The sequence below is a fragment of the Choloepus didactylus genome, chromosome 15, assembly GCF_015220235.1.
Source record: "Choloepus didactylus isolate mChoDid1 chromosome 15, mChoDid1.pri, whole genome shotgun sequence".
Taxonomy (NCBI): Eukaryota; Metazoa; Chordata; class Mammalia; order Pilosa; family Megalonychidae; genus Choloepus; species Choloepus didactylus.
Genome location: NC_051321.1, coordinates 60,437,454 through 60,455,946, shown reverse-complemented (window position 1 = coordinate 60,455,946; position 18,493 = coordinate 60,437,454). Strand labels below are relative to the sequence as shown.

General features: G+C 37.1%; 1 protein-coding gene and 1 pseudogene across 1 annotated transcript in view; one reads left to right on the top strand and one right to left on the bottom strand.

The window, feature by feature from the left end:
• JMJD1C (jumonji domain containing 1C) overlaps positions 1-18,493 on the top strand; it is a 424,199-nt gene that overhangs the window by 46,249 nt on the left and 359,457 nt on the right. The window lies entirely within an intron of this gene.
• LOC119510047 lies at positions 9,699-11,034 on the bottom strand (annotated as a pseudogene).

The window sequence follows — 18,493 nt, the reverse complement described above, 5'->3', positions numbered from 1 at the left end:
ATGGTTATTTCTTATTTTCTTTTATCTAGGAACCACATTTCTTCCCCAAACTAGCCTTAATCTAAGATTCTCTAAGATTGGGCTGAAATAAAACCCCTAGGCAATCAACACAGGTTAGTTAGCTTTAGAACATTGCTATTTAAAATAGCATTTAAAGACATTCTTTTCCTGGCTCCAGGGAGATTCCACATGGATGAGTTCTTTTGATCTGATGAATTCCTGCTCTGTTGATTTGAAAGTAGAGCATACTTGTTAGGCCTTCAGTCTGAGTTAAGAGGTGGTCACATGTGAATTTATGATGTGGTTGTAAAGTACTAATGCTGCAAAAGAGATGCATGCAAACATAGGGCCCCATCTCTTCCCCACCCCATTCCCCCCATCCCCTTATTTTAAAGTCACTGCTTTTAATGTGTTAGTTGGTGAAATTGGGATTTTGGAATTAGGTCATTCTGGAGTGAATCCCTGCTCTGCCTCCATGCTGTGTGACTATATACACTTCCTTTTACTGCTGTGTTTCTTCACCTTTAAAATGAAACTGATATACCTCTCTTGCAAACGTAAAGTGAAGAATAAATTAGATAATGAGTGTGAAAAATATTAGCATCATGTTGGTTCACAAAGTCATAATAAAAAATCGTTTCCTCTGTTTTCAAACAAGGTTGAAAACTGTCTGAGTCTTGATTACATTATTCCTGGATAAGTGTAGTTATCCTCTGAGCAATGTCTTTGCTGCAAATTTCCCTTGCCCTAATTCATCTCAAATGCTTTTACCCCTCTAGATTTTTTCTTCCTGAACTTATTACTTTTACCTTTGCTATCCCTACTCAAAAATATCAATAGATTTTTTTGGCATGTGAGATAAAGCCTGACGTAGAAGAACTTTATAGATGGCTTCCCAGTTTCTGACCTTATAACCTATCAGTGCCTCCTTCAGGCTACCCAGCTGTCTCCTTGGTGCACATTTGGATTTCCTGTCTCTGTACTCCCAATAGGAATGCCCTCTTATTAGTGACATATCAGCTATTCACTCATTTCTAACACAGTGGCCACTATGCCTTCCTCATTGGTGTTGCAGTCTCAGGCCCCTCACATATTAAAATTCTCCAAATCTCCCTTAAAATTCATGGTCTGTCACCTTAACTGATCACTGTCTTCAGCTCCATTGTCTCATTGTCTTTCCATTGATGGCATAGCAAACCATCCAACCTGGATCAGTCTCACTCAAGGGTTTCTGAACTTCAGCACAATTGACATTTTGGACTCACTTCTTTGTTTTGGAGAGCTGTCCTGTACATTGTAGAATGCTTAGTGTCTTCCTTGGACTCTGCCCATTAGATGCCAGTAGCAACTACTTTCCCCCAGATTGTGACAACCAAAAATGTTTCTAGACATTGCTAAGTGTCACAAGGGGAAAAAGTCATCCTCCCCGTCTTGTATAGAGACACTCTAATACAGCTGTGTGCCTTATTGGCCCCATTGCCTTATTCCTGATGAAAAAACATAGCTTGGTCAGTGTCACCACAATTCCATAATTTCTAATTTAAACTGGGTTCTTAATTTTGCCTGGTAGTTTTTATTGTTATTGTTGCCCAATTGCTTTAATCTTCTGCAGTCTCAACTGGCTTATTCTATTTTATTTTATATTATTTTACTATTTTGTTTTTTATTTATTTTATTTCATTATTTTTCATTAGAGGAACTGTGGGTTTACGGAACAAGTATGCATAAGATACAGGGTTGCCATACACTACTCTACCACCAACACCTTACGTTCGTGTGGAACATTAGTTAAAATTGATGATAGCACTTTTTTATAATTGTACTTTTTTTTAACCATATTTCTCTTGTTACGATTGATGAAAGATGACTAAAACAGTACTATTAGTTATTGTCTGTAGTTTACACAAGGTTTATTTTTTTTTTTACCATATATCACCCTATTAACACTGCATGTTACCATTGTACATTTTTATAGTTTCTGAAAGAACATTCTTGTACTATTAACTATAGTCCATTGTCTATAGTAGGGTTCACTGTTACACAGTCCTGTCTTATCTTTTAATTTTTATTTGAGTAATGTGGTTAAAAGGTAAAAGTTTCACCACATTCACATATATAATTCAGTGCCATTAATTACACTCACAATAATGTGCTACCATCACCACCATCTATTTCCAGTATTTTTTTTTTTAACTTTTTATTTTGGAATACATTCAGAGTTATAGGAACAGTTGCAAAAACCATACAAACCCCATACACAGAACTCCAGCATTCCTTGACCCCCCCCGATACCCCCTGATCCACAAACTTTAACATGTTGTCCCACCGCTGTTTCTTTCCCTCCCTCCCTCCCTATCTATCATCCGTCATCTATTGCTCTGTCTTCTGAACATATGAGAGCTAGCTGCACACATCCTTGAACAAACACTATAATTCTCATATACAATTCCCATGAACAAGAACATTCTTTTATGCAATCCCATTAAGCGCAGCTAAGAAGTACAAGAGATTCAACAATGAAACAAAGGTTACAGTCTGTATTTCCTTTTCCTTATGTCTGAACTATGTCCCTTTGAGCCTCCTGTCCTCCATTGTCCGATCCTATCCAGGGTCATCCTTGGCATTCAATTGTTGTTTATTTAGACTTTTTTTGTTGTTTTTTTGTTTTGTTTTGTTTTTCTCAACTGTGGAAACATATATACAGCCTAAATCTTCCCATTCCACCCCCTCCCTAGCATTCCATTAGTGGGATTAATTACATTTAGAATGTTGTAATGCTATCACCTTCCCACCCTCCATAGCTAGAAATTTCCCTTCACCTCAAACAGCAGCCCTACACTCATTTCTTAACTCCCCGTTGCCCCTTCCCCCATTTCTCTTCGATACCAGCTTAACTTCTATAGGACACATAAACTATGTTCCTATACTCCTCCATTCCCCCACCTTTATATAATTCTTGTCAAAAATTACATATTTTACGTTGAGTTGAAAACCACTGATTTGTCCTGAGAGTTTGTGTATTTTATATCATGTAGGAAGTAAATAGTGGAGTTACAATTCAAAAAATTATTGACTTCTATTTGTATTCCATTGTGGTTGGAGTATGTGCTTTGAATATATTCAATTTTCTTTTTTCTTCTTAAATTTATTGAGGCTTATTTTATGTCCCAGCCTATGGTCCTTTCTGGAGAAAGATCTGTGATCCCTAGAGAAAAATGAGTGTCCTGGTGATTTGGGATGTAAGGTTCTATGTATGTCTGTTAAAATTCTCTACATCTCTTTCTCCTTTCTTTGTTTTTCTGTCAGTAGGGCTCTCTTTAGTATCTGGAGTAGGGCAGGTCTTTTATTGGCAGAGTCTCTCAGCATTTGTTTGTCTGTGAAAAATTTAAGCTCTCCCTCAAATGTGAAGGAGAGTTTTGCTGGATAAAGTATTCTTGGTTGGAAATTTTTCTCTCTCACGATTTTAAATATGTCGTGCCACTGCCTTCTCACCTCCATGGTGGCCACTGAGTAGTCACTACTTAGTCTTATGTTGTTTCCTTTGTATGTGGTGAACTGCTTTTCTCTTGCTGCTTTCAGAACTTGCTCCTTCTCTTCAGTGTTTGAGAGTCTGATCAGAATATGTCTCAGAGTGGGTTTATTTGGATTTGTTCTATTTGGAGTTCGCTAGGCATTTATGCTTTGTGTATTTATATTGTGTAGAAGGTTTGGGAAGTTTTCCCCAACAATTTCTTTGACTACTCTTTCTAGACCTTTACCTTTCTCTTCCCCTTCTGGGACACCAGTGAGTCTTAAGTTTGGACGTTTTATTTTATCTGTCGTACCCCTGAGATCCATTTCGATTTTTTCGATTTTTTTCTCCATTCTTTCTTTTGTTTTTTCATTTTCTGTTCTGTGGACTTCTAGGACTTTGAGTCTTTGTTCAACTTCCTCTAATCTTGTATTGTGAATATCCAGAATCTTTTTAATTTGGCCAACAGTTTCTTTTATTTCCATAAGATCTTCTATTTTTTTATTTACTCTTGCAGTGTCTTCTTTATGCTCTTCTAGGGTCTTCTTTATGTTGCTTATATCCTGGGCCATGGTCTTCTTCATGTTCTTTAAATCCTTTGCCACGTTTTCATTTCTTGATTGTAGTTCTTTGATTAATTGAGCCAAGTACTGTGTGTCTTCTGATATTTTGATATGGGTGTTTGGAATTGGATTCTCCATATCGTCTGGTTTTATCATATGCATTGAGATTCTCTGTTGTTTCTGGCCTCCTGGCATCTGCTTTGCTTGATAGGGCTCTTTCAAATTGTAAAAAAAAAAAAAAAAAATTGCCAATCTAATTTTTCAGAAACACAAGTTGGTGGTGTACACTTTCTCTAACTAACCAGCAGGTGGTGTGTGTGTGGGGAAATTATTCTTGTGGGGTTCAGTTGGTGAACTCAGTTTGGGTGTGTTGCTAGAGCCATCCGCCCTGAATGTGGGGCGTGTGTCCGGGTGGCCAGGGAGGAAGGACAGCTTTAATATTCAAATCCCCCAGATTCCCAGAGATTCAAGGCCGCCACAAGAGTCTAAGCCTTCATTTCGGATCCATCCCAGACCCTCTCTCTCGCTGGCCTACAAACCACTGGACTTGGTGCAGCGTCCCTGGGTTTTCTGAGCGGGCCCCCTTTCTCAGCTGTGATCTTCCAGGACCTCTGCTGAGGGAATGCTGTGCTACGTCACAACTGTGCGCCGTCCCTCAAGGGAAGCCCCGGGCCACTGTGCCATTCAGGGGCTCTCTCAGCCCGACGCAAAAATGGTTGAACGGGGCATCTCAGCACCCCCTCTCTTCACACAGTTCCTGCTTCCCAGCTCCGGGGCAACTGGTGCAGCTCTGAGCTGTGGGCATGGCCCTGGGCAGGAGTTTATCCAGTCCTCCGGGGATCCAGCTACAAGCCGCGGGCTTCTCCCTCCTTCCACCATTGCAACTGCAGCGGCTCCTGGGTTTTTCCCTTTTTTTTTTTTTTTTTTTCTTTTTTTCTTTTTAAAAGAACCAGTCTGTCTCCAGCCGCCAACCCCCGGCTTCCCCACACCGCAGTGCGGCTGCGGGTCTTCCACCCTGCCTACTCACTTGTTTCAGAGCACAGACTCCTGGTTTCACCAAGTATACAGCCCCTATGGTACAAGGAGACCTCATCCAACTGGCGCATCACTGAAATCGGTACTCTGGTTTTTATCTAGTATTTTTCACGGTGATTTTTTTTGTCCTGTCTCACCTAGCCGCCATCTTAGGTTCTCCCCATTTCCAGTATTTTGCAATCAAGCTAAATAGAAGTTCTGTACAAATTAAGCATCAACTCTCCATATTCTAACCCCAGTCTATCCCCTGGTAACCCATATTTTAGATTCCAGCTCCATTGATTCACTGCTTAAAGTTCTTAAATGCCTCTATTTACCACTAGTCTAAGATTCAAACTTCATGGTACTTCATAGACTCCTTGGCTTCTGCTAACATATCCACCAACAGTTCTCAACACTCTGTTTCCCTCTTCCCATAGTTCTGTCCTCAAATTTTCCGTGCCCCACCACCCCATTAAGTGTTCCAATATTCAGTTTTACTGTATGGAAATGTTCTCAGTTCCTCAAACAGGGCATGTTCTGTCAGGCTTTCAGTTGTTTACATTTGTCTGGAGTCCTCACACTTTCCCCTTCCACCTTTCTTTGACTCTTATTCATTCTTCAGGCTTCATCAGACATATCACTTCCTCTGAGAGGTCTTCCCTGATCACTCTCCCTATTCTAGACTTGGATTAGTTGCCCTTCCTATGTACTGCCATCATCCATTTAATATCTTTGATTTCAGACTTAAATTTTTTTTTTTTTTTAATTTTACACTTTTCAATACCTCATTGCAAAGACCTGTTTACTCCTTTGTATATCTACTAGGCTGGAAACTTTGTGAGAGCAGGGCTTTGTCTATCCTGTTCAGTTTTGGGACTCTGTGCAAGGCAACAGTGCCTGGTATGTGACAGGTCTTTGACAGGAATATGTTGAATATATTAATGGACTTTTAGGTTAGAGTGAAAGACATTAATTCATTCATTAAACAATTTTACTTAACAGTTGCTCTGTGCTAGGGCATTATGTCACTTGCTGTGGGGGATTCAAAATTCCCTAGTCCTTGATTTCAAAGTGCTTCTGGCCAGTCACAGAAATAAAACAGGCACAGAAGTGTTTTTCTGTATATGAGTTCTTCTAACGTGAAATCTGAGTAGATTTGTATATATTTTAATACCTTTTTTTCAATTGTGATGATTTTATTTCTAGGATAAGCTGTGTTACTCTTCTTTCCATTCTATATTGAGCTATTACAGGCTCATAAAAAGAAATATTTACAGCATTAGCCCAGGGAAGAGGGGAAGGGTTATCTTTTCCATGATTTTCTTTTGTTTTTCATCTGCTATTGTTTTGTTTTGTTTGTTTGAATAAGGACTTGTGAGGCATAAACTGAGATTTTAAAAAAGAGATCCTTGGAGGACAACCTAGTAGCACGGGGATTTTGAAAGAACAAGTGTAGAAAGAGGAGAACACAGAAGATACTTCACGAAGTACCACAAAGTGCTTCCTTCTGTGTTTAAAAGTTTTTATATTAACAATTTTCTTTGAACTAGATAAATGATGGACTTGCTATTGAATCATGTCTGTCGTTTACTAGTGTGACTCAGGCTTGTTATGCTTTTCTAACCTCAGTTTCCTCATTCAGAAGAGTGGAGATAATACTTCTTAAGTTATTGTTAGGATTAAATGAGATAATTCATAATAAATATTAACAGGTTTGAGAGATCTCACATGCTAAGTGTTAGCAGTTTCTTTGTTAAAGTACTGTGCTCATGATTGGCAACATATTGTGTCTGGTTTAAAGGGAAGATATGATTAAAACTTTCAAACCTAATGCCGAAGGGGCATTTTAAATGAAGCATAATTTTAAACAATATATTTATTAATGAAGTATTACATCCTTGTGGTTTCTGCAGGGACTCAGGTAGGTGTAAAATGGACCCCAGCTGCTTATTTTGCAATTTTAGTATCTTATCAAGATACTGAAATGCATTGTGGGCATGCAGGTTATCTTTTTTTTGTGAAGTTTTATAGAAATGGCAATTTTTTTTTTTATAACTCCTACTTGTTAGAACCAAAAGAAATTTTCTCACAGTTTAGTCCAACTTGGGGTGTTTTGCCCTGCAGGGATCATTTCGCAATGGCTGGAGACCCTTTCGGTTGTCACAACTGGGGAGGGCTGCTGCTCTTATCCACTGCCTAGAGATCAGGGATGCTGCTCAGCACCCTACGATGCACAGGACAAGCCTCATAAAGCCATCTGGCTCAAAATGTCAATAGCCAAGATTGAGAAACCCTGATATAGATTTATGCAGCAACTTAACTAAGAGTATAGTATGTTATGTTATAATACTTAATAGAAATGACTGGGTTGTTTTTTTTTTTTTATCTTTAATGTTTTATCTGCAAATGAAAAGAGTGTTTTATCCTCTAAATTGTATTGATTTTCATGGGGAAACTTAAACTAGAAAATTTCTTAGATAATTGTATCATTATCTTCATAATGAGTTGTAAGAAACAATCCAGTTGGCTTATTTTTAAAGACTATTTTGATTGACTTGCAATTCTTTTTAAATTCAGTTTTATTGAGATATATTCACATATCATACAATCATCCATGGTGTACAATCAACTGTTCATAGTACCATCATATAGCTGTGCATTCATCACCCCAATCTATTTTTGGGGAATTTTCCTTATACCAGAAAAAGCAAAAAGAATAAAAAACAAAAGTAAAGAAGAACACCCAAACCACCACCCCCCACGCTATTTTTCATTTAGTTTTTACCCTCATTTTTCTACTCATCCATCCACACACTGGATAAAGGGAGTGTGATCCACAAGGTTCTTAGGATCGCACTGTCATCCCTTGTAAGCTACATTGTTATACAGTCATCTTCAAGAGTCAGGTCTACTGGGTTGGAGTTGGATAGTTTCAGGTATTTATTTCTAGCTATTCCAATACATTAAAACCTAAAAAGGGTTATCTATATAGTGATCTCTTGACTCCATTTGGAATCTCTCAGCCACTGAAACTTTATTTTGTTTCATTTCACATCCCCCTTTTGGTCAAGAAGATGTTCTCAATCCCACAATGTCAGGTCCAGATTCATCCTCGGGAGTCATATCCTGCATTGCCAGGGAGATTTACACCCCTGGGAGTCAGGTCCCACGTAGGGAGGAGGGCGTGATTCACCTGCCGAGTTGGGTTGACTTGCAATTTTTTTACATTAGATTTTATGGTTATTCCAATTTAAGATGAATTCCTTTGTGAAGATAACTACAGGTGTTGAAATTTTACAAAGTGACCAGTTGGATTAGATCATCCATTTATGGTAATAGGGAGTTTTAATTTTTTTTTTTTTAATTAGGAGGCATTTCATTGATTTTAAAGAATGAACAGATGGGCCGTTACTGACCTTCCTTGGCTGTAGCTAATACTGTCTGAGTGTTTCCTTTCTGCAACTGTGTTCTAAGCATGTTGCATGCATTTACTTGTCAGATCCTCACAGCAAGCTCTTGTATAGAAACTATTAGCATTCCCATTTTACAGTTGAGGGAATTGAGGCACAGAGAGATGAATCACTTGCCCAGGGTCATTCAGCTAGTAAATGATGGAGTTTGGATTAGTATTCAGGCAATCTAGCTCCAGAGTTTGCTCCTTTAACCACAGTATTACATTATACTGACTGTTAACTGAGAATGTTAAAATATTTTCTAATTAATTATATCTCTCTAAAATAAATCTGTATATATCCCAAAATGAATAAAAGGTGTCTAATTTTTAAATGTGCTTGTTGCATGGGAATGTACTGTACAATATAAGTTCATATATCTAGATTAGGGTATGTAAAATGGGAAATTCGGAGTTTTCCCTCAGTCTCCATGTAGTGTCTGTCATCACAGTCTTTAATCCAAGAGAAATCTACAGTTCTCCCTCCGATTTATGTTCTTCCTCTATCCCACCTTCTAGCCCCAGTTTGTCTCTTCTTCTTCCCTGTGTTTTGCTACTTTCTTTTTTGGTTTGGGTTTGTCCTCTGATTTTTGCCTTCATTCAAACCCCAAAATGGTCTGAATAAACTGGAGATTAATTTGTTTCTGTAAGTAATGTTTCTGTCACTAAGTGAGGTCATGGAAGCGATCCAAAAATGTGCCGGGTGGCAGAAGACAAATCTAAGATTAAAATATAACATAAAAAATATACAGAATTTTAGAAATAAACAAAAAAATTAAAAAATATATAGAATTAACAAACCACATTTGAATAAACTGTGATCAACTATGGTTTATTTCAGTAATGTCTTTTGTTAAATGAAGCTTCTAAGTGAACTCTCAAAGGCATAAAATTAAGAAAGGATATTTGTTCAATGTGATTACTACTCATATTTTTAAAAAGAAAAAAATACTGTAAAATCAGTTTTTTTTTTCTTAAACAGAATATTTTATTTACTTTAGGTCAGCTGGGAGTAATTACCTGCAGTTATATCTTAAGATATCTCACTTCATTGAGAAAGAAGATAAATGTTTTATTAGAGACTTTTAACTTTCAAGTGTTTGCTGCTCTGGATTGAGAAAGTGTTCAGCTTTCTCCTGTAATATGTACTTCAGTATTACAACTCGTCAACAAAAGGTGTATGCCCCAAATTTCAACTTGCTGCCATTGACTTCTTGCCAAAAACACACTTCTTTGCAGCCACCAAGTCAGTCTGCTGAAGAACTGTGGTTGGTGTTACATACGAACCAGCAACTAGAGCCTGGGACCCGACTTCATCCAGGGAACCTTCAGAATACTCTACGGACATCAGATATCCAGCTTTCAGCTTGTTCTTGGCAACCTGGACATCCGTACTGGAAAGGTTTCCCTGAGTGACTGATTTTACTTGGTTATAGGAGGCCTTGATAACATCTCCAGCAGCTGCAGCCTGTGAGACAGTACAAATCCCAAACAGTCTGGAATCCGAATAACTGGCATTAAAAGCAGAAACGTGAAATGGCTGGTGGATTTGCTTGGCAACAGCCTGGTATAGAGAGTTGGTGGAGTTGCTGCCCCTCTTGACATGAGGTCCAGCACCAAGGACGTGCTGGAAAACACTAAATGCATTGGCTTCTGTACTTCCTATGGCAGAACTTCCTGCTACAAGAGCAGCATGGACAAGAGTGTCTCCATTCTGTTCTCGAATATCAACCTCCATGGTACTTGGCCTTTGGGCCAACTAAACCAAGCCCACCCCTCATGTTGAGAAACTGTTCAGCAACTTGCTTTAGAACAGGATGACTCTCACCAAGTCCAATCAAAGCCATTCTTGCACTTGTGAAATAGTTCTGAACATAGTAATGTAACTCTTCTGGTGCTACTTTTCCAATCCTATAATCAGGACAATATAAGAAATTAGCCAAGGCATTCTGGTAAGCTGCAGCATGTAAATTTTCAGTGATAAGAGCTTGTGGATTCTGAAAAGGCATAGCTTCGTCTATCTTCAGCTGAGGCTGAAGGGCAGAGACTTCCCAGTGATGAAATTCTGGTGCTGTGGTGACATTGAACAGGAGCTCCATGAGAATCTCAGTATCATCCCGCCGGCATTCTACAGTGTAAGCCAGGTTTTCCCTTGTTGCAGTCACACTTAATTTACCACCAACTGCTTCAGTTCCATGGGTTATCTTGATGTGCCTTTTGTAGTCAAACTGGATGAAAGACGCAGCAAATGAGAAGTTCCCAAACTGTTGGGAGTCCTGGTAACTACTGCCTGCTTTAATGAACAACCCAATTCTTGATGTAGGAGCATGGTTTTCCAGAGAAGCAATCACTAAGCCATTTGGTAATTTGGTAAACTCAAGATCCTGAGGATGTGGAGGCGCTCCTGGAGGGGCAGCTGTGGCTTTAACTTTGGGAGCAACATTGAGGGAATAAAACCTTGAAAAGCAGCTGGCTCTGGTTAGCAGCTTCATGGCTGAAGATTGCTCTAACTGATGGTCACTACCAGCTTATAAGAAAGCAGGATGGTGGCCAGTTTATTTTTAAAAGGAAATGAATGTCTACTATTACAAAAATATTTTACCAGTGGATTGAAGAGTTGTAATAAATATGAGTTTGGACATTATATCAATATAATTTTCAAGTGAAAATTTCTCAAACCGACTATAGGTATCTTTTATTTTCTTCAAATTCTAAAAATGAATTATCTAAGAAAAGATAAAAAATTATTCCATTCCACAGCTATTTATCAACTATAAATTCAACTATAAAGAAGCCTTCATATTATTTATAGCCATATCTACAGTAAAAGAAATCCTATCTAGTTCCTGAGGGAAAATACTTATAACTCATTTCTCAAGGAGTACAAATTGAATTTACTAAAACATTTGAGGATTCAGTATACAGTAATGTTTAAAATAATTTTGTACTGTTTAAATATATGAATGACATTTGTAAAATTTACAAGCATGAACATTAATTGTTCTGAAGAATCCATATGTGGTTATAGTAATTGTAATTTCTCTAACATTTGTGAATTATATGCTAGATCCTGAAAATGCTTACTTGCAATTTGAATTATCTAAATATATTTCCAAATATCAGTGTACTTGTTTATGCTATTTTTTTCTGCCTTTCCACCTTTCTTCCCATAAAAATGCTTCTCAGCTTTCTAAACATAACTTGGATATAATGTTCCATGGAAAGCAGGTAAAATTTTTTACTCTCTGGTATTCCAGGGAGTGCTAATTATAGCCATATTGTATTATATTTAATTGCATAAATCATGTTTATATATGCACTTTCCTAGTTAGTAAACGGAGGTATAGAAATCCTGTGATTTGAAACCACAAGATGGTTTTAACTGTTAGAAGATAATTCCAGGGAAGCAAATTTTGTTTCTTACCTGTATGACTTTTTCTTTTACTTGATATTTTATTTACTACCTTTGCTATTCTTGTACCTGTAGTATTCTCATTGATTCTCTGTGTACATCCATGCCTCCATCTCAAAATAGCTGATAGGTTTCAAGGAAGTTTTTAGGAGAGAGCATGCAGAGAGTGTCTTTTTGCAAGAAGTCTAAAATCCCATGACTTGCTTTGAGTATCTGGCCCTAATTTTGTTAAAATTACACAATTCATTTATTCAGTGTTAAAAGTTGCCCGGAGTTAACATTAGCATTCAAGAATCTGTCCAAAGAATTCTGAATATATTATCACTCTGTTTATTTCCATAAAATTCAGCAAGATAACACAACTTAGAAGTTAGTGTGAAAGACAAAAAGAAATTGAGGTTAATTTATAAGTAGGTATCATAGCTTTGGAAGTTGCTAGATTACCAGTTCATTATTCTGATAATTTATTTAAAAAAGGAAGGAATAAAGATTTTATCCTGTTTTTCCTGTATAAACTGCATTTCAGGGTTAATAGTTAATAGTTAATTAGGGAAAGTCCAAGTATAATAAATGCACTTGGAATGATAAAATTATCAAATCACCTTTAGGCAACCCCTTAGGAAATAATGGAGAATGATCATCAGATGAATCAGGCTGGCAACAGTTGAACACACTAATCAATTTAAGCATCATTCTTTATGGGCCAGCCAGACATTATGTGTGTCCTGGTGTGATGGTTTAGAAAAATATATGAATCTTCTTTCAAGTATTCTTGCCAAAAAAAAAAAAAATAATGAATAAATCATTCTCTAGATCTAACTACCATTTGACGGGAAATACTAGCAGTACAGGAACAACTTAACACCTTTATTAGCTAAATTTAGAATGTGAGAAATTCTGTAGGATAAATGGCTTGTTGTTACAAATTAATTGAGATGTAAGGAGACATGGCAATCAGATGCAATGTGTAGTTCTTGTTTGGATCCTGGTTTAGAAAAAAACGAGGTAAAATCATTTTTGAGATAATTCAGGAAATTTGAACGTGAACTGTTGTTTAGATGATATTGCTAATTTTATTAGATGTGATAATGGCATTTTTGTATATTTTGAAAATTTCTCAACTGATAGGGTTATGTTCTTTACTATTTATGGATGAAATGATATGATGTCTGTGGTTTGCCTTAAAATACTCCAGCCAAAAGAGAAAAATTGTAGGGCAGGAAAAATGAGATTGGCAATATATTTAGAAGAAATAGCTGAAAAAAATTAAAACCCCCAAACTGTGTTCTAGTATCCTTTATAGAAAGCAAACTGAATCAGTACATTGTTCATAGAGTCCACTCAGTGAAAAAAAAACGTCTACTGGGAAAAGCACCATTCTTCCTAATGTTAAGACCAAAAAAGAACTTTTTCTTTACAGTATTCTTAAGGACATGATGTGATGTCCTATGAAAAACGTTTTAAACCACATACTATCCAATATAAATATAAAATCTGTTTTCTGTAGCATTCCTCAAAATGGCCAGTCAAATCCCATCCATGATTAATTTCAGTGAAAGCAGCTTTATGGTGAGCTGCTATAATACATTTTAGGAATCTCACTCCCTGCTGTGTGGAGTTCCCCAAGAAAAGCCATTAAAAAATCTCATTCTCATCTTTTAAAAACTAATACATCATCAGACAAATATAAAACTTCCCACCTATTCATGCCTCCTCCCCAATTGTTATGTCTTCTCCCCGACCCCCAACTCTTTATTGTGAATTAGTAAATATAATAGATAAAAGAGAAAATTTTTCTTATAGGCACCCCTGTTGTCTGGGAAGATTGTGTTTTCTATGGTTTATATATCAAAAACAATAGTTTTTTTTTTTAATTTAAAAGGATTATATTAAACAAGCGTTTTCAAAATACCATAATCATCTATTGCCTTTGAGATTCTGATATTTAGCCCCCTCCCCTACAAAAGAATCTCAGTTTTAGAGCAACTGGGATGATGGGTAGACTATATAAAGTATTCTGCAGACTATTTTTCATAAATATTGTTTATGTGGAGCTTTTCCTATCTATTGGGCTGCAGTGAATTTGAGATTATATTTCCTGGCAACTATCTAAAATAAATCTCCTCTGTGTTATTGATTAAATCTGAACCATTATGCAGTGTATGTTAAGTTTGATGTACTTTTTAAAATTCAATTTTATTGAGATATATTCACATACCATACAATCATCGAAAGTGTGCAGTTAGTTGTTCACAGTACCATCATATATTTGTGCATTCATCACCCCCATCTATTTTCTGAACATTTTCCTTGTACCAGAAAAAGTAATAATAAGAATAAAAAATAAAAGTAAAAGAGAACACCCAAATCATCCCCCGCCCCCATTTTTCGTTTAGTTTTTTGTCCCCATTTTTCTACCCATCCATCCATACACTGGATAAAGGGAGTGTGATCCACAAGGCTTTCACAATTACACTGTCACCCCTTGTAAGCTACATTGCTGTATACAATCCTCTTCGAGAGTCAAGGCTACTGGGTTGCAGTTTGCTAGTTTCAGGTATTTACTTCTAGCTATTCCAATGCATTAAAATGCATTAAAACCTAAAAAGGGTTATCTATATTTTGCATAAGAATGCCCACCAGAGTGACCTCTCGACTCCATTTGAAATCTCTCAGCCACAGAAACTATTTTGTTTCATTTCGCATCCCCCTTTTGGTCAAGACGATGCTCTCAGTCCCATGATGTTGAGTCCAGATTCATCCCCAGGAGTCATATCCTGCGTTGCGAGGGAGATTTACACCCCTGGGAGTGAGATCCCACATAGGGGGAAGGGTAGTGAGTTCACCTGCTGAGTTGGCTTAGTTAGAGAGAGGGCCACATCTCAGCAACAAAGAGGTACTCAGGGGGGAACTCTTAGGCACAATTATAAGCAGGTTTAGCCTCTCCTTTGCAGTAACAAGCTTCATAAGGGCAAGTCATGAAATAGAGGGCTCGGCATACCAAACCACCGGTCCTCAGATTGTGAGAACATCAGCCACAATCCAGGTGAGGAAGCCCAACACCTCCGCTTTTCCCCCCCAGCTCCTCAGGGGGGCCTGCATCTGTATTTTTATTCTCTGTTCAAATTACTTTGGGATGTGTTGCTATTTCACACTAACCTATACAAACCTACCAGGTCTCACTTCCTATTCAAAGTTCTATGTAATTATGGTATTTGAACAAACTGTATTAGTTAAATTGTTTGGGAACTATAAATCCTGCAGCAACTAAACATGTCTTTTCTTGGTCTCACATTGAAGTTGAAGTTTTAAAACACAGTATCGTCCTTTACCCTTTGGCCCAGTTTGCTCTAGTCCTAACCCGTCTGCTTCATCCATATCTCTAATTGAAGTCTGGACTCTTTTTCAGCTTTTTTAACGGTTGCTATATGCGCTAATACTGACATTCTTATCAGAGTTTCAGGTGTCACACAGATACCCAAAGTTTCAGGGATTGATCAGGTTATACACAAAGGGATCAGCATCTCAGAATCTGGAGACAGCCATTACAATTCAGGAATAGATGTGACTGCTGTGAGAGCTTGAAATCTAGGAACCAATTTGTGAAAATTGAAATGCCCAACAAGTATAGGCCATTTCCTTTAATTTGAGTGAGACAAGGGAGTACCCTTGGGCAAACCCAAAAGTCTCTAGAAAATAATTTTAATTACTGTATTATTTTCCTATTGCTGTGTAACAAATTGCTACAAATTTAGCATTTTAAAACAACACAGATTTATTATCTCACAATTTCCTGTGCTAAGGGTCTTAAAAGGCTTCATGTCAAGATGTTGGCCAGGGCTGGAATCTTATTTGAGTCTCAAGCTCCTTTTCCACGTTCACATGATTATCAGTTGAATTTACTGCCTTGCATCTCTACAACTCATGGCAGCTTTTGCAAAGTCAGCAGGAGAATCTCTGACTTCTGTCTCTGACCTCTTGACCTACTCTTTTTTTTTTTTTTTTTCTTTAAATTTTTTTTTTTTTTAATTCAGTTTTATTGAAATGTATTCACAAACCATACAGTCATCCATGGTATACAATCAACTGTTCACAGTATGATCATATAGTTATGCGTTCATCACCACAATCTATTTCTGAACATTTTCCTTACATCAGAAAGAATCAGAATAAGAATAAAAAATAAAAGTGAAAAGAGAATACCCAAACCATCCCCCCATCCCACCCTATTTGTCATTTAGTTTTTACTCCCATTTTTCTGATTTTTTTTCAATTTTTTAACTTTGTTTATCAAAAAATTAAAAACAAACAGGCAAACAACAACCAAAAAAACCCCACAACATTTCAAACAAAGCAATGGATTAAGGAAAACAAATAACCTAAAATAACTACTTTGCTTCCAATATGTTCCTACCATACCCCAAGAAAATTAATAAACCATGTCCAAACAGAGGAGTAAGAAAAACAAATAATCTAAAATAACTACATTGCTTCCAACATGTTCCTTCCATACCCCAAGAAAATTAACAACCCCTAAGAAAACAAAGGAATAAGAGAAAAAAAAAAACCTAAAATAACTCTATTGCTTCCAACTTGATCTTACTATATCCAAGAAAGTTTACAAACCATAATCATTCCTGAGCATTCCCATAACATTGAGATTACCCTCCATAGTTTATCTGTTCTTATTAGATTATCATTCCCCCTCCACTAATTGGTATCTCTAGGTCCCCTACATTCTACAGTATAAAACATTGTACATTTTTCACAGAATTCACATTAGTGGTAACATACAATATCTCTCTTTTTGTGCCTGGCTTATTTTGCTCAGCATTATGTCTTTTTTTTTTTTTTTTTTTTTTTTAATCTTCATTTTATTGAGATATATTCGTATACCACGCAGTCATACAAAACAAATCGTACTTTCGATTGTTCACAGTACCATTACATAGTTGTACATTCATCACCCAAATCAATCCCTGACACCTTCATTAGCACACACACAAGAATAACAAGATTAATAATTAGAGTGAAAAAGAGCAATTGAAGTAAAAAAGAACACTGGGTACCTTTGTCTGTTTGTTTCCTTCCCCTATTTTTCTACTCATCCATCCATAAACTAGACAAAGGGGAGTGTGGTCCTTATGGCTTTCCCAATCCCCTTGTCACCCCTCATAAGCTACATTTTTATACAACTGTCTTCGAGATTCATGGGTTCTGGGTTGTAGTTTGATAGTTTCAGGTATCCACCACCAGCTACCCCAATTCTTTAGAACCTAAAAAGGGTTGTCTAAAGTGTGCGTAAGAGTGCCCACCAGAGTGACCTCTCGGCTCCTTTTGGATTCTCTCTGCCACTGAAGCTTATTTCATTTCCTTTCACATCCCCCTTTTGGTCAAGAAGATGTTCTCCGTCCCACGATGCCGGGTCTACATTCCTCCCCGGGAGTCATATTCCACGTTGCCAGGGAGATTCACTCCCCTGGGTTTGACCTACTCTTTTAAAGGACTAGTTAGGTAGGTCTATCCCAGATAATCTCCCTTTTGATTAACTTAAAGTCAACAAATTAGGGACCTTAGTTACATCTACAAACTCTTCACCTTTTCCATGTAAAATAACATAATCGTGGGAGTGATAACCCCATCATGTTTGCCATGTTTAATTGGTTAGAAACAGTTTACAGGTCCCATCCACACTCAAGATGAGGGGATTATAAAGGGTTTAGGTTACTGGAGATCATTTTAGAATTCTGCCTACTAATATGACATTATCACCTAAGAGAAAAAAATACTCATGCATAATTTTTACAAGGTACCTATAGAGCAGAGAGATAATTTTCCATTGTACTGCCTTCGTTTAGCAAAGGCATTTGTCAAATTGCTTACATAATGTTTGTATTTGCCATTTTTAAGGGGTGAAATTGCATCAAATGAACGTATCAACATTATTTATTAGGTTATTAATCAGGTTAATTGTATAATTTACGAAATTTACAATCAAGAAAATTCATTATTCTTAATGTATAGTTCTGTGAGTTCAACAAGCACATATAATTGTATAACTACCATACAATCAGTCTAGATATAGAATGGTTTCTTGTGTTCCTTTGTAGTCAAGCCCTCCCACAACACCTGAGTCCCTGACAATTACTGATCTATTTTTTGTCCCTTTAGTTTTGCTTTATCTAAAATGTCATATAAATGGAATCATATGGTTTGTAGCCTTGGGGGTCTGACTGCTCTCACTTGGCGTAACACATTTGAGTTTGTGCATTAAAGGAGTAAGTAGCCTTGTTCAAAGAAGAGTTTGGTGCTGATTCAGCTCCTGGGAAGTAACCTCTAAGCCCTTGGGATATTCTTCTTGATAAGTGTGTCTTTTTTTTTTTTTTTTAATCTGGGGGCCTTAGCAATCTGTCATGAACTATAGAGCCCACCAGATAGTGTATGCTAACAGTGTGATTTATGGTGGAGTCTTGGGCCATGCCTGATAGTCTTTGCTGACAGTGTGATTTATGATGGGGCTCATGAACAGTGTGTATCAG